The sequence below is a fragment of the Mustela nigripes genome, chromosome 12 (assembly GCF_022355385.1).
Source record: "Mustela nigripes isolate SB6536 chromosome 12, MUSNIG.SB6536, whole genome shotgun sequence".
In the NCBI taxonomy this organism is placed as follows: Eukaryota; Metazoa; Chordata; class Mammalia; order Carnivora; family Mustelidae; genus Mustela; species Mustela nigripes.
Genome location: NC_081568.1, coordinates 73,147,477 through 73,161,592, shown reverse-complemented (window position 1 = coordinate 73,161,592; position 14,116 = coordinate 73,147,477). Strand labels below are relative to the sequence as shown.

Sequence of the window (14,116 nt, the reverse complement as noted above, 5' to 3'; positions counted from 1 at the left end):
CATCTGGCTCCATATTTTATAGACATCAGTAGCCTGAAGCCATGTGAAATGCCCAGAGTTTTCATCTTCCCAGATCTGGGGGTGGAACAGAAGTGAGACATCAACACGAGAGCTCTGAGCCTGGAGATGACGGTGATGTATTGAAGCATTCCTGTCTCTACAGAGCCCCAGAGCCAAACACTGCACATGGACTCAATGAGATGCCAAGGCATAAAAAGCCCAAAGAAGAAATAGCCCTGCACTTTATCACAGAAATGCCTTCTCTTGGGCAATCAATGGAAAGAAGATTCATACTCTTAATGGTTCAGATAACCCCTCTTCCAACCCAGAAAGGACCAATGCTCTGTGGGCATAAGCCTCTGCATGTCCTAGGGCTTATCAGTGAGGTCATCCCAAATACCAACTAGAGAGTCAGTTGGTACTAATGGAAAACTATGTGTGGGCAACAGAGTTCCAACACCCCTGGGGAGCCTACCATTGTTCAAATGAAAGTGGCTTGGGGGAAATATTGCTTTTACTGACTCTCGCCCAGAAGAAGCCCCATATGCTCCTCACCTCACAGTCAAGACTCAGAGCAGGAGCAAGTATGTGAAACAGCAAAGCTCACTTACAAAGGACCCACAGTCCTTGGACTTTTCTTCTTCCCTCTTTATTTTTTTCTATCATTCATCCAAATGTCTTAAATGTCTTGTAAAATGGTTCTAAATTTATATATCCATGACAGGCTTCTTCCTTGAATCCTAGATCTTAGATTCAGCTGCCAATTTGACGTATCATTTTCAACAGATTTCAGACCAAGCTTCTTATCAGTTGATTGTATGTATTGACCTTGTGCCCCATTATTTTGACAGAATCATTTCTTAACTCTTGTATGTTTCCCCCATAGGTTCTTTAGGGTTTTCTACATACAAGATCATGTCGCTTGTAAATAAAGATTATTCTATTCTTTTTTTTTAAACTTGTATGTATGCCTTTCATTTTTTTTTTCTTCTTGCATTATCTCACTGGCTAGAAGCTCCAGTACAATGTTGAATAGAAGTGGTGAGAACGGATATCCCTGTCTTGTTCCTGACTTTAAGAGAAAAGTATTTGGTCTTTAATGAGAGAATATGATGTTAGCCATAGGTTTTTCACAGATGCTGTTTATCAGGTTGAGAAAGTTCCCTTCTATTTCTAGTTTCCTGAAAAGTTTGATTAAATTGGGTGTTGAACTTTTGTCAAATGCTCTTGCTACATTTATTGAAATAATCATATGGTTTTTCTCCTTTGCTCTTTTAATATACTGAGTTATGATAATCAATTTTTAAATGTTAAATTGAGCTTATATCCCTGAAATAAATCTCAATTGGTCATAATGTACAATACTTTATATATATTTCTGGATTCAATTTCCTCATATTTTGTTAAGACTTTTTTCTGTTTGGCTACTTTCAGGAAAATACTACTCTTTAGGTTTCCTCTTTCATGATATTGTCATATTTTAGTATCAAAGTTATGTTGACTTTATAAAATAAGTTGGAAATACTTCCTTCCCTATTTGCTGAAATAGTGTTATACCAGTATCACATCTTTGTTGAATGTTTGATTGAATTCATCTATGAAAATCTGGGCCTGCAGTTTTGGTAACAGAAAGGTTTTTTATTATGAATTTCACTTCTTTAATGGATATAAAACTGTTCAGATTTTCTATTTCTTTTTTGGTCCATTTTAGTAAGTTGTGTTTTATAAGAAATCAGTACATTATATCTACACTGACATTGGCATAAAGTTCTTCATTATGTTCCCTTGTTATCCTTTTAATAAATGTAGGACGCATAGGGGAACCTCTTTCATTCCTGATAGTGGTAACTTGGGACTTCTCTTTTTACCTTAGTCAATCTTTTAAGGAGTTTATCACATTTAAAAATCTTTTTACAGAGCCAACTTTGAGCTTTGTTAATTTTCTGTTAGTTATTATGTTTTCTATTGAATTGATTTTTTTTTTACCTTTTTTTAAGGATTTTATTTATTTGAGAGAGAAAGAGAGGAAGAGCACGAGAGAGTGAGCACAAGCTGGGGAAGAGGCAGAAGGAGAGAGAGAGCAGCAGGCTCCCCACTGAGCAGGGAGCCTGATCTGGGGCTTGATGCCAGCACCCCAAGTTCATAACCTGGGATGAAGATAAATGCTTAACTGACTGAGCCACCCAGGTACCCCACTTTTTTTACATTTAAAATTTCTTTCCTTTTATTTACTCTGTGTTTAAATTGCTCATCTTTTCCTCCAGCTTCTTGAGGTGGAAATTTTAATCACTGATTTTAAACTTTTCTACTCTAAACATTTAAAGGTATAATTTTTTCTCTAGTGCATTAACCGTATGGTGTTTTCATTATCATTTCAAATATTCTTAATCTCAAAAAAAAATATTTCTAATTTCCCTGGAGATTTCATTTTGAAACTCCATTCAAAACTATCTTTTAGAACACACTTGGAAAAGTATTGTTTGGGATTTCCTAGATATTTTACTAATACTGATTTCTACTTTTTTTTTTTTTTTTTTTCAGAGACCCTTCTCTATCATTTCAGTCATCTGGGTCATCTTATGGTCTTTATTTTTTTTCCTTAACTAGTAGTCACATTTTATTGCTTCTTAGTACATCCAGTAATTTTTTTCTTGTATTCCTAACACTGTCAATGGTGCCTGATAAAGTCCTGAATAATGTCTTCTTTCTTTAAAGCGTATTGCTGTTGTTATGGAACAGTTAAATAATGTATCTTGATCCTATTGACTTTGGTTTTATTCTTTGCTGGGAACGGTCCAGTTTTGCCTTTGTGTGTTTGTTTGTTTTTCCTTAATCTCAAGGTATGGTCCTCAATCTAGGGAGTAATCCTTATTCCTAAAATATGATCTTTCCAGGGTAATAACTGAACATTTGAAGAGCTCATTATATTCACTCCAACCTTGCAGTTTTCTCCCCTCCAAAACCCTGCCCCACTGTATCTCCAAACTCTGATTTTTGCCTCATCAATCTACTTTAATTTGCTATGCTTTATTCAGAAAAAAAAAAAAAAAGCTGGTGATAGATGTCTGTAGAATATTAAACCTTCTGAATATCACAGAGAGCTGGAGAGCTATGAGACTAGGAATTCTCATTGTTTGGCATCTACCTGACTATACTATAGCCCTTGAAACACAAAAGTATCTTTCTTCTGGTGCTCTTAGGATCTATAAAGACAAAGTTGGTAGTTAAGAGCCCAGGCCTTGCTGAATAACTTTTGTTTGAAGTACCATATTAAATGGGCTATTCACACCGGTTGGTACCTAAACATTATTTATTGGTCCCACATTTTCCTAATCTATCTGGTTATTTGATCAGACAGCTTTGCTATGAAACTGGATGCTACTTAAGGTCCTTTACCTCTCTGCCTAGCCAGCTTGTAGCATCTTATCCTTTTTGTTAGAAGGGGGTAGATTGAAAAGAGGGCAGAAATTTGAAAGAAACTGAAGTCATTTATGTTTAAGATTGTGTTCTTCTGTTTTGTTGTGTTCTTTTTCGGGGGGGGGGGGGAGATCTTAAGCAAGGGCTTGACCTCACAACTCAGAGATCATGACCTAAGCTGAAATCAAGAGTTGGACACTTAACCAACTGAGCCACCCAGGTGCCCCTGTCTTATTGTGTTTTTGTTTTCTGAGCCTAATACTATTCTGAGCCTAATACCATGTCATACTAATACCTTGACAAGATGCAGAAAAAGAATCCATAGAGTACTTAGAATTGAAACCAAGTGCTTCATGATTTATATAAGGATAAAGATGTGTGCACATCACTGTATTTCATGAAATCTAAGACCATTTGATTATAAGACTTACTATTTTGGGTACCTTACTTAAACTATGACATGATCCTTCATCAACAGCCTTCTGGGACACAAGAAATCAGATGCACCATTATGGTTCTAGAATTTCTTTCATCCTATGCCTGGGGATTTGGTATTTATCATGTCTTTAATAGTATGACTCATCAAGAGATATACAATCCATTGTATACAGTTCACTAACAAAATGAGCACAGCTTCATGTATTTATAATTAGTTTCCTTTATAGCTTCGGTAAAGCCTTATTACTCAGTGTATGGTCTGGGCCTGTACTAATAACATCACCTGGACGCTAGCTACAAAAGAAGACCCTCGAGCTCCACCCTAGATCTCCCAAATACTCTTAACAAGATTCTCAGACAATTTGTATGCACATTAAAAGCTTAAGAAATATTTTTGTAAAGTACTTGGTTGCTGTTCTGCAAGAAATAAGGAATTTTGGTCATTTCTGCAATGACTGATATTTGTTCCACTTAATAGTGATTTTAAATAACTCTGCTCTTTTGTGTTTGTTTCAATACCAAAGCATAATGTAATCTTTTTAAAAAACAATTCTAAATGTCAGGGAGACTTAACATACACAGCACCAAAATGTATATAACTTCCAAACTCACTGAAGTGAAAATATGAACAGTTAAGACCAAGTTTTCACATGCACAGATGGTGACATGTCATGACTGCTCCCTGGCCAGCAGGAACCGTACCACCCCATGAATTATAGAGATGTTAAAATATGAAAAACAGAGAAAATCTGCATCTTCAAATTGATGAAATGGAGCAAGTGATGAAAAATATATTCACTCTTTATGTAGATTTAGACTTTTCTGGAACTAGAAATCAAGGTCCTTTCTTACAAAAACAAATACAGTCGAAATATTCTCAGCAGTCCCTGTCATTGTGGCCTAAACTGTTCCAAAGGGAGCCACAAATGGCTTCTCTAAAATTGACAGGAGGTTGAGGATGCTGCTTTAACCAAGAATAGGGAGCTGAGACTTCCAACCCACTTCATAACTGCCATTTCTGTTGCTTATGAAAGGAATTCTCTTTGCTTTGCTGCATACCAGACTTTTCAGCACTCACATTTCTCTCCTGATGGAGAAACCCGTGATGAAAAAACACTTCTGCCAAGAGAGACTCCTCCTGGATTAAATAAAATTGCTGTACTCCTTAACCTGACCTTTAGCGTAAAAAAAAAAAAAAAAAAAAAATGAGTCGGGGACCATGATTAAAAGAACTTCTCAAAAATTTTTCACCCAACTGCCCCAAAATTGTTGCAGAGGCTCGAGCTTCTAAGTTGGTAACATCCTGCTCTTCTTTGGGTCCCTGTGTGCTTGGTAAGTTTTCCTTTTCACGAAGTGGCAGGAGGGGTCAGTAGGGGGGAAGTGGGAGGAGAGAAGGGAAGAGGGAGGGAGGGGGAGAGCGAGAGGGAGACCATGAATTCATCTGGAAGTCCTGGGAATCCTGCAGCATCTACTTCAAATTGCTTTCTTTGCTGCTTCAACTCCAACAGGAGGGTTTCACATGGGCAGAACTAAGCCAACATTTGGGTTGTATTGGTTATTTTGCCAGTTCATAGCCAGCATGTGATAGGAAGTTTACTTGGTTATTTGGGTTGACCCCATTGATGATAAATTACAGATTCTGAAGGTCAGGGATGGGATCAGTTCAACTCACCCTGCATCAGCTCCAAATCCACACACAATTGTTAAACAAATGCCAGTCAACACAGATGCCAGGAGTAACTGTGTTTGTTAAAAGGGGCTGACTTTTTAAAGGTCATCTCTATTTTTCACTCCAACTCCTAATGGATGTTCACTCTTCCTCACTCTCTTTCTCTCTACACTGAGGCAGTACAGAACTTGGAAAATTCTTCCTCAGTCCCATGGGAAGCAGACCACACTTCAGCAGAGATGTACAACACGGTCTGGCTTGACTAGTAACAGCCCACATGTTTCCCGGTTTGTGAAAGTGGTATTGCTCAACCTCAGGAGTAATGAAAGTTAAAAATTGGCACCAGAGTCCAACATCTAAAGACTGTGGCTACTGTGTGTGCAGTTGCTACAGAGGATGTTTCTAGTACAAGAACTAAGGGCTCGTTCCATTTCACACGCTGAGCTCTTAATCAGATTAACAATGGCGCTGTTAAATCTCCTATCACTGAAACATGGGCAGCTTCCTACAGACATGAGTGTGACAGAAGCTGCCCAGAACTTTCTGTGGAAAGTGGTCTCTGCCCTAAGAAGTTAGCCATGCTAACTGGTCCCTTTCCACAGCATAGATGCCAGAAACGGCACACCACAAGCACTATAGCGATTTACAGATGACTGCCACTGAGACTTCAAGGTCATCTTCTATGACCATAGAGTCAAAAGTGACCTTTCCATAACAGAAAGCCCCAGAGCACATTCCCACCCCTCATCATAAAACAAAGCACTTCAGATTGGCTTGTCTCTCCCCCTCACTGAACACTTAGCCCCTCAGGAAGAGTCTGTGTCTCACTCATTACTTCCGCACAGTGCCCGTCACAAGACTCGTTACCAAGTAGATTCTCTATTGTGTTTGTTGAATGAAATTAGTTAGAAACATAACATGCTAGATATGAGGTAACCTGTAAGGGGACGATTAGGAGGTCAGCAGAAGGTCATTATTCAAGACCAGTGAGTAATAATTACTCTTTTTATTAGAACCTCTAGTCCTAAAATGCAGTCTGCTTCTTAAATCCAGAGGATGAAATCTGAAAGACCCAAGACATGAAAGGAAGAATGGAATGAGCAACATCAAGGGTAATGAATTTCCTATCACTAGAGGTATTTTACTAAAGGCAATGGTGTGCAGCATCTGACTTGTACTTCCTGGAGAGAGCTGGCTGTTAGTATCTTCCCAGGGTTGTGTTCAAAGATGTTGTAGTGATAGCTTGAAATCAGCCATGGTGGGAGTATTTACACCATGGAAACTATTAATTACAAACAAACACCTTTAAATTTTCCCCAGAGAGCCAGCTGTTAGGCATCTACCAGCATAGCACTGATTAAAGATTCAATGACTGATATTGAGGACATTTATACATGAGATCCTGCACTGAAACAAGGTTGGCAAGATAACCTTTCAGGCCTCTACCAGCACCAAGTTATTTGATACATCTCTTGCCCTCTCTGGAGAACCTCATGCCTTGGATGGCTGTCATTGTTGCTGGCCCCACCACCAAGGTTCCCAGGCCTGCTTATCTCACCTGTTTAAACTCGTATGGACTTGGCCAGAGATCTGGCTCCCCAACACCAACACCACCAGACCCTGGCTCAGTACGTACAGATTCAGCCCCCGAAAGGCAGTCCTGCTCAGAGCCCTGAGTTGGCACATTGCTGGGAATAATTTCCTGTCTGTGGCATGAGAGCTTTCCCCAAGCTCTGCTGCAGACGCGGAGCAGCCCTGGACTCCACATGCTCGTGAACAAGCAGAGGCTGCAGGGCAGGGCCACTAGCATTTTCTTGCAGACAGCATGTGGTTTCTGAGATCTACCCCAGGGATCTCATCCTCATGAGGTCAAGAGTCACATGGGGCTAATGGGAGGGCCTGTGGGTACTGGAGTCACAGGAGACACAGATGAAGGTAATTAGCAGTTGTCCCAAAGCAAAGCTGCAACAATGGCAGCACTCAATGCATGGGGACTCTTGGCTTCCTCCTGTGAATAAGGAATTCATTTGGCTTCAGCTCTCTTGATCCTCAAAGCCACAACAGACCTAGAGAGATCCCCCATGCACATGTGGCTACTTGTTTTCTCCTTTTCACGACACGGCCCTGGCCTGACAGTCAGTAAGCACTTAAAAAGTATTCTCTGAGTGAGCAAACTAACAACCATTTTCTGCCTTGGGCCTCTCAGACTTCATCTCTCTCTGAGGACTGGAACAAGTGCATCTCCTCCAGAAGGACTTCTCAGACCCTAGGTTTCAGGCATACCACAAAAACCCAGGGCTTAACCCCAAATCATTCCTTTCCCTTCTCAGAAACTCCCCCAGTGGAAGTCATCCTGTGAAGACCCCTACTTGGATTTGTCTTGATTTCCTATGGGTCTTGTTTTTTCAAGGAGACCATGAGCTCCTTGAGGCCAGGACCCATACTTCTTCTTTCTCTAGCGTCCTTCTATAGTGTCTAGCTCAATGTCAGGGGTCTCAAGGTTCCATGATTATTGGTCATTGGCTAGGCTTTCCAATCACTGGATCATAGATCAGCTCTAGAAGATATTTTCTCTCTCCCTCTTTTTATTGTTTCTCTTGTTTTTTGCCTTTGCATGTACACTGGGTTGCAGAATGGACTCCATGCCAGCAATGCCTCCCCACAGAGTGACAGAAATGGCAGCCACTTCCCTAATGAGGAAGCAGCAGAGCCCACAGGCTAAGCACACCCAGCACTGCCTCATGACCAGGTGACACAGAGCTGGCCCTGCCTTCCTACCGTGTTCTTGGAGAAAACTGGACTGACTAAAAGACAGTTCTGGGCACAGTACCCCCACAGAACAGAAACAAAAATAGCATGAAGAACCTGGCCTTCCCCAATTCTAACTTAGTCTCAGAAAAGAACTCAAACTTGGGGAGAAATGGATTTACTTTCTCTGAAAGAATTCAGAAGTCATCTGGGGAACATGTCAGCCGTTTGCCAACTTCAGACTTAAATTAAGTTAAATTTTTTTTTAGAGCTCATAATGTTTATGCAAATTCTAAAACTGAGCAAGATATTTGCTACTTCATTGTACAAAAATCTAAATCCAGAAGAATCAGTGTTTATTACTGATTCCAAACTTAGAACCATGAGAGTGGATTTGTTTTGTTCAAATAAATACTATAATTGAATCATCCTCACATCTACCTGTCTGTCTTAGTCTGCTTGGGCTGCCATAATAAAACACCACAGACTGGGTGATTTAAGCAATAGAAATTTATTTTCTCACAGTTCTGGAGGCTAGAAGTTGAAGATCAGGGTGCCAGCACGGTCAGGTTCTGGTGAGAGCCCCCTTCCTGGCTTGCAGGTGGCCCCCTTCTTGCTGTGTCCTCACGTGGCCTTTCCTTAGTGTGTGTGTGCGTGTGTGTGTGGAGGGATCTCTCTTTCTCCCTCGTTCTCTTCTTTTAAGGCCAACAATCCTATCAGAATAGGACTCCTCCCTTATGACCTGATTTAACCTTAACCTTACCTCTGCCTAAAAGCCCTATCTCCAAGCACAGTCACACTGGGGGATTATGAATTTGAGGGGTGCACAATTCGGTCCATAGCAATGTCCGTGATGAGTTTTGCCACGTCTCCAAGTTCTTCCAGACTACTTATCTTTCTTATGGTAGGCATGTGTCTGATTAATACAACCCACTGTCTTACAAGAAATCTAAACAACAGCGCGCAGAGAAAAAACATCACTTCATCTAGTCTGTCATGTTCCCATTACTCGGATCAGCTCCCCCATCCCCTTGCAATCACCATTAAACCGCAGAGATAATTACCGATCTGAGGGCTGCAGTCCTCCCACATAACCTGAAGCCATTGCCATTTGTCACAACAGATCATTTCCAGAAGTCTGACAGCCTGTCCTGGAAGCAGGAAGAATGCTCATTTTCCTCACCCTGCCAAAGCTTCAGAAAGAACTCAGCTCAAAATAGATGCTATTGAAGAAGGAGACACATGAGGAGGTACACAGCCTATCACTACCTCGACGCGGGCCTCTCCTTGCCCTCCATTCTATTGACCACATGAGAGCCGCTGCTGGAAGCTTTGTAATCCAAAACCATCAAGTATTCATGTGGCTGGCAACCACAAATAGAAAATGAATTGAATCGCTCTCTTTCAAATTAGGATAATGACATTGTCTGGGAAATGATGATTAAAAAAAAATAGTTCAAAATATTGGTTTGAACTTCCTTCCCACTATTCTTTCTGCTCGGGCTCTTCTCTCTGTTTTTTCACAAGGTTTCCCTCCCAGTGGCTTAGAGACCTTGTGTTCAGTAACACGCTCCCAAGAATGAGGGGCCAAAGTCAACCCTGACTTTGTACATCACTATTTCCAGGGTAGGAACTAGACTTTTCCTCCTTCGGTACTTCACAGTCCATCTTGATGGATTTTAAGTTTTATCTCTTAGATATTCTCAAATGTGCCTCTCTTTTGCACTCCTTCCACCCCTGCTTGAGTTTAAGCCACCAGGTCTTCTCTCACCTGGGCACACACCTGCCTCTCACAAAGTCTCGGTGGCCCTAGGTTCTCTTGTGTCATCCATCCATCACATGGAAACCTGAACCATCCTTCTATGGCACTAAGCTTCCTTGCCACTTTGTTGTAGAAACCTTTTAGCGGCTCCCCAAGGCCCTGAGGACAATGCCTACACATTACAGTATGGCACGCAAGGCCTTCTGTGACCTGGTCACCGTATTAACTCGTGATGTCCCTATGGGCCAGGCCTCCAGAGGATGCTAGGAGAACCTATCCAGCCACAAGACATGTCACACTCAGGTTAGTCTTTCATCCTAACCCTCGAGGGACAAGAACCACACAGGTAGAGGGGATCTTAAGAAACACAACACGTAGGCCCTTGTTTCTAGGCAGAGGGCATCTAAATCACAGCATGGAGAAGGCTGGCATGGTCTCAAAGACTTCTCCCTTCCCTGGGTCTGACTTCAAACAGTGGTTTAGATAAAGAGCAAAAATATCCTATGAGAAGTAACGCCATTTAAAATCAACACTAATGATTGGATTGAGAAGCTGTTTAAATCCTATGGCTGTTCTTCGTATGGGGGATAAAGTGCAGAGCAACCTCACAAGATGTTTTAAATGACTCATCCTCCAAACAGAGTCTCCTCTCCAGAGTAGACCCGTATCATTCATCTGTGATTACGGCTGTTATTTTGCACAACATGAGAATGACTTTGACGGCTGTGCTGATGTGGGGAAAGGTGAGGAGATAAGTCAAGGAGGACAGATTAGTTCTGGAAAATCAGGCATTTCCTGGGTCACCCTGGAGTTTTTACCTTTGAATTTGGTCTCCTGGAGCATTAAGTCAGCCTGAAATCTTTCTAAAATGAGAACCCCTCAAGTGCCAGTTGCACAGAGCCTTTCTTGAGCTGCAAAACAGATAGGAGCCATGCAGAGATGAGAGGCTGCAAGCACCTCGAAGGCACAAGGCATGGCTCCATCTCCATACTTTGGACACAAAACTCATAGCATGACCTGAGCCCACTTCCCAGGAAACTCATCAGCCCATGAAAGGAAACCCCACCACAAGGAAGTCAAGACTCTTCAGTCTATTTTCCTCCCTCCTCTTCCATTCTCCACTCTCCTAACCAAAGCATGCCCCAAATTCCACCTAGAGAACCCTACACTCTGCATGGATCATTGATCATCCACCCACAAAACTGTCCATTTTGCCAAATGAAAGACACACATGCTTCTAATTAGAGGCTTCATGCCAAACTCCAGGGTCAGTGAGGAAGGGAAGTGTTCAGGATCCTTCCACAGGCCCTATCGTCTATCCTGGCCATCCTCTGGGGATAGATAGCAGGAGGGCAGAAGTGGTGCTGCCTCCTTTGGTCAGGCCCAGCTCCCAACATTGTTGCATGAGAATGGCGCTCAGCCATTCCCATCTACCCTCAATCCAGAAGGGAGAAATGTTTAATGTCTAGAACTCCATCCTGAGAACCCTGGACCAGGACACTCAAGTCAAGGCTTTGTCGGATCTACACCAGAGCCTTGGTCTCACCATCCCCATGATGAGGAACAAGGCTGCAACAACATTCTCCAAACTTTCCTGTGGGGCCAGGTGCTCCATTCTCAGGGCTGTGGAAGAGACTTTTCATTAGAAAGAGGCACAGAACAGGATGCCTGGGTGGTTGAATTGTTAAGCATCTGCCTTCAGCTCAGGTCATGATCCCAGGGTCCTGGGATCGAGCCTTGCATTGGGCTCCCTGCTCAGTGGGGAGCCTGCTTCTCCCTTTCCCTCTGCCCCTGCTTGTGTGCCCTCTCTCACTGTATCTCTCTGTCAATAAAATCTTTCAAAAAAATTAAATCTTAAAAAAAAAAAAAAAAAGAAAAGAAAGAAAAGAGAAGAGAAGAAAGAGGCACAGAAGAAAGCGCCCCAGGAGGCCTCATAGGACTACAGCAGAAGTGGGAGAAGGCACGTGCCTTTGAATCTGAGAGAGCTGGCCGAACACAAGAGCACTGCCCACTCCAGACAGGCTCCTCATTGGCAGGAAGATCACTGCAGAAAGGTGACTGGGGCCTGCCCACCCCAAACTCTCAGAAACCTGCCACATTCTACCCTAGTCATTCAGTTCCTGGCATAAGCACTGATGTGGGAAACAAAGGCAGGAGAAAAATTACTAAATTGCCTTACTACCTACAGCCCATTAACAAGTCCTTGAAACAGGCAGTGTGACATTCCTCTAGGGACTCAACTGCCTCCATGTTCATACTTTGTTAAAGGCAAAAGACAATCCTAGCCTAATCTCCCCCACAGCCTCCACCACCAGGATCCTGTAGGTTTACTCTAACATATAAAAATTTCTTTAGAAATTTCCTTTATCTCTAATCCCCCCCCCCCAAGATATGTGTTGGCAATCACCGTCCCAAGCATATGACCCACTGATATACATCCGAAAGGTCATGACTAAGGTTTTATTAGATAGTAATAAATGACTTTTTCCTAACAATAACTAGCCCCCTCAAGGTCCTGGAAACCTTGTTTCCAAATTCCTTAGAGTCTTTAGCTATCCCTAATCTCCTCCCAAATCGAAAGTGTAAAATGGGACACTCCTCACAACCCTGGTGCAGCTCTTTCTGCCCATGGGTCCTGTCCCCATGCTTTAATAAAACCACGTTTTGCAACAAAGATGTCTCAACAATTCTTTCTTGGCCATCGTCTTCAAACCCTAACATTCTTTCCTTCATCAAGCATGATACTTTCCAAGTCCTAGGTAAGAATAAACACCTCCCTGCCCACGCCCCCCCACCCCCCACCCCCCACCCCCCGCTCCCAGGGAGAGGATCACCTACTGGGTTCCCAGCAGGGTCACAGAGATGAAATGACCAGATCAGGAATCTGTGAGTCTGGGTACCTGCGCAGTCGCTGCTGATGCCTTGCCCTTACCCTCTCCATCATTATAATGCATGCCAACTGTATGGCTTCCACACACAGGGTCCCGAAAGTTTTTGTCCTAGGGCTTTCTCCAGCCAACAGAGTCTGCTGAGACCGTGCACAGAGCAAGCCTGAGTGCTAGGGAGTCAACACTACTCACCACCGGCAGCAGCCCTCAACCCCTGGTGGATGGGATTTGTAGGACCAGTATCCAGCCCTCTCATTCCTTGGTTGTGATAATTCTGGACACATTCTGCACTGTCTCCCAGAGCTCCCGAGTCTGATGTACTCTAAGTCACTCACAGAGTAACCCATTAGACCCTCTACTGGCTTCTTTCCCTTCCCGATCTTACTTCCTCACTTTCCACCCTTCACTGTCCAGTGTCCCTTGGGATTAGAAGTCAAAACGATGTGATGCCAAAGCCCCAGATCTTTCCACAACACTAAGCCCCTTTCTTTGTACAGAGCTGTCCCCCAGGGGCAGTAGGGGAGAGGGGCACTGGAGAGTCCTTGTCTTCAGAGACCACACTGGCCTCTGAGTCAATAGCTTATCCACAGGTGCTGCATTCCTGGCATTCCGTGCCTGTTTTATGCAGTTGGAGTCCAACACAGGTGTTTGGCTACGAATCCAAAGGCTAGGAAGTTTTGTTGTTGTTATTTGTTGTTGTTTTGTTTTGTTTTGTTTTAAGTAGGGCTGCTTTAAAGAGGCTACAACACCAGGGATTCTGGTATTGGATGTCCCTTTAGATTCATTCCAAAGTTGAATTTCTGTGCAATAGTCCACAAGGCAGAACTGGAAACATAACATAATAAAACATCCCCCCTTAGAAAGTCATAGTTTAACGGCTGTTATAATTGTTGGGGACTTTATGAAAAGAGACCACAGCCTAATTTTGGAAATTAACCTAGCACCAGCTGCAGCTTCCTGGCCCCAGCCTGCAGACATATATCCTTGTCTTCACACATATGCTCATCTGGACATGGGATGGCCTCGGGGGGCTGAAGCATGCAAGATGAAATCCCACAAATCTCCATTATTAAATCCATGATATATTTCAAAACCTACCCTCTATCTCAGTAATGACACCTCTGACATCCCTCCAAAGTAGGAGAGAGGGAGGGAGGGCTGTAGTGAAAGAGGGAGGGAGGTTCTGTTTTCCTC

At 42.7% G+C, this 14,116-nt stretch overlaps 1 long non-coding RNA gene across 2 annotated transcripts in view; it reads right to left on the bottom strand.

The window, feature by feature from the left end:
* The window catches only part of LOC132028536 (uncharacterized), an 83,213-nt gene that overhangs the window by 20,947 nt on the left and 48,150 nt on the right, over window positions 1–14,116 (bottom strand). The window contains exon 1 of one of the 2 annotated variants that reach the window (XR_009407471.1): window positions 13,115–13,227. The exons of the other annotated variant lie outside the window; for it this stretch is intronic. This is a non-coding gene — a long non-coding RNA (uncharacterized LOC132028536). Of the gene's footprint in view, window positions 1–13,114; window positions 13,228–14,116 lie in introns of those variants that run through there. 2 annotated transcript variants of the gene reach the window in all.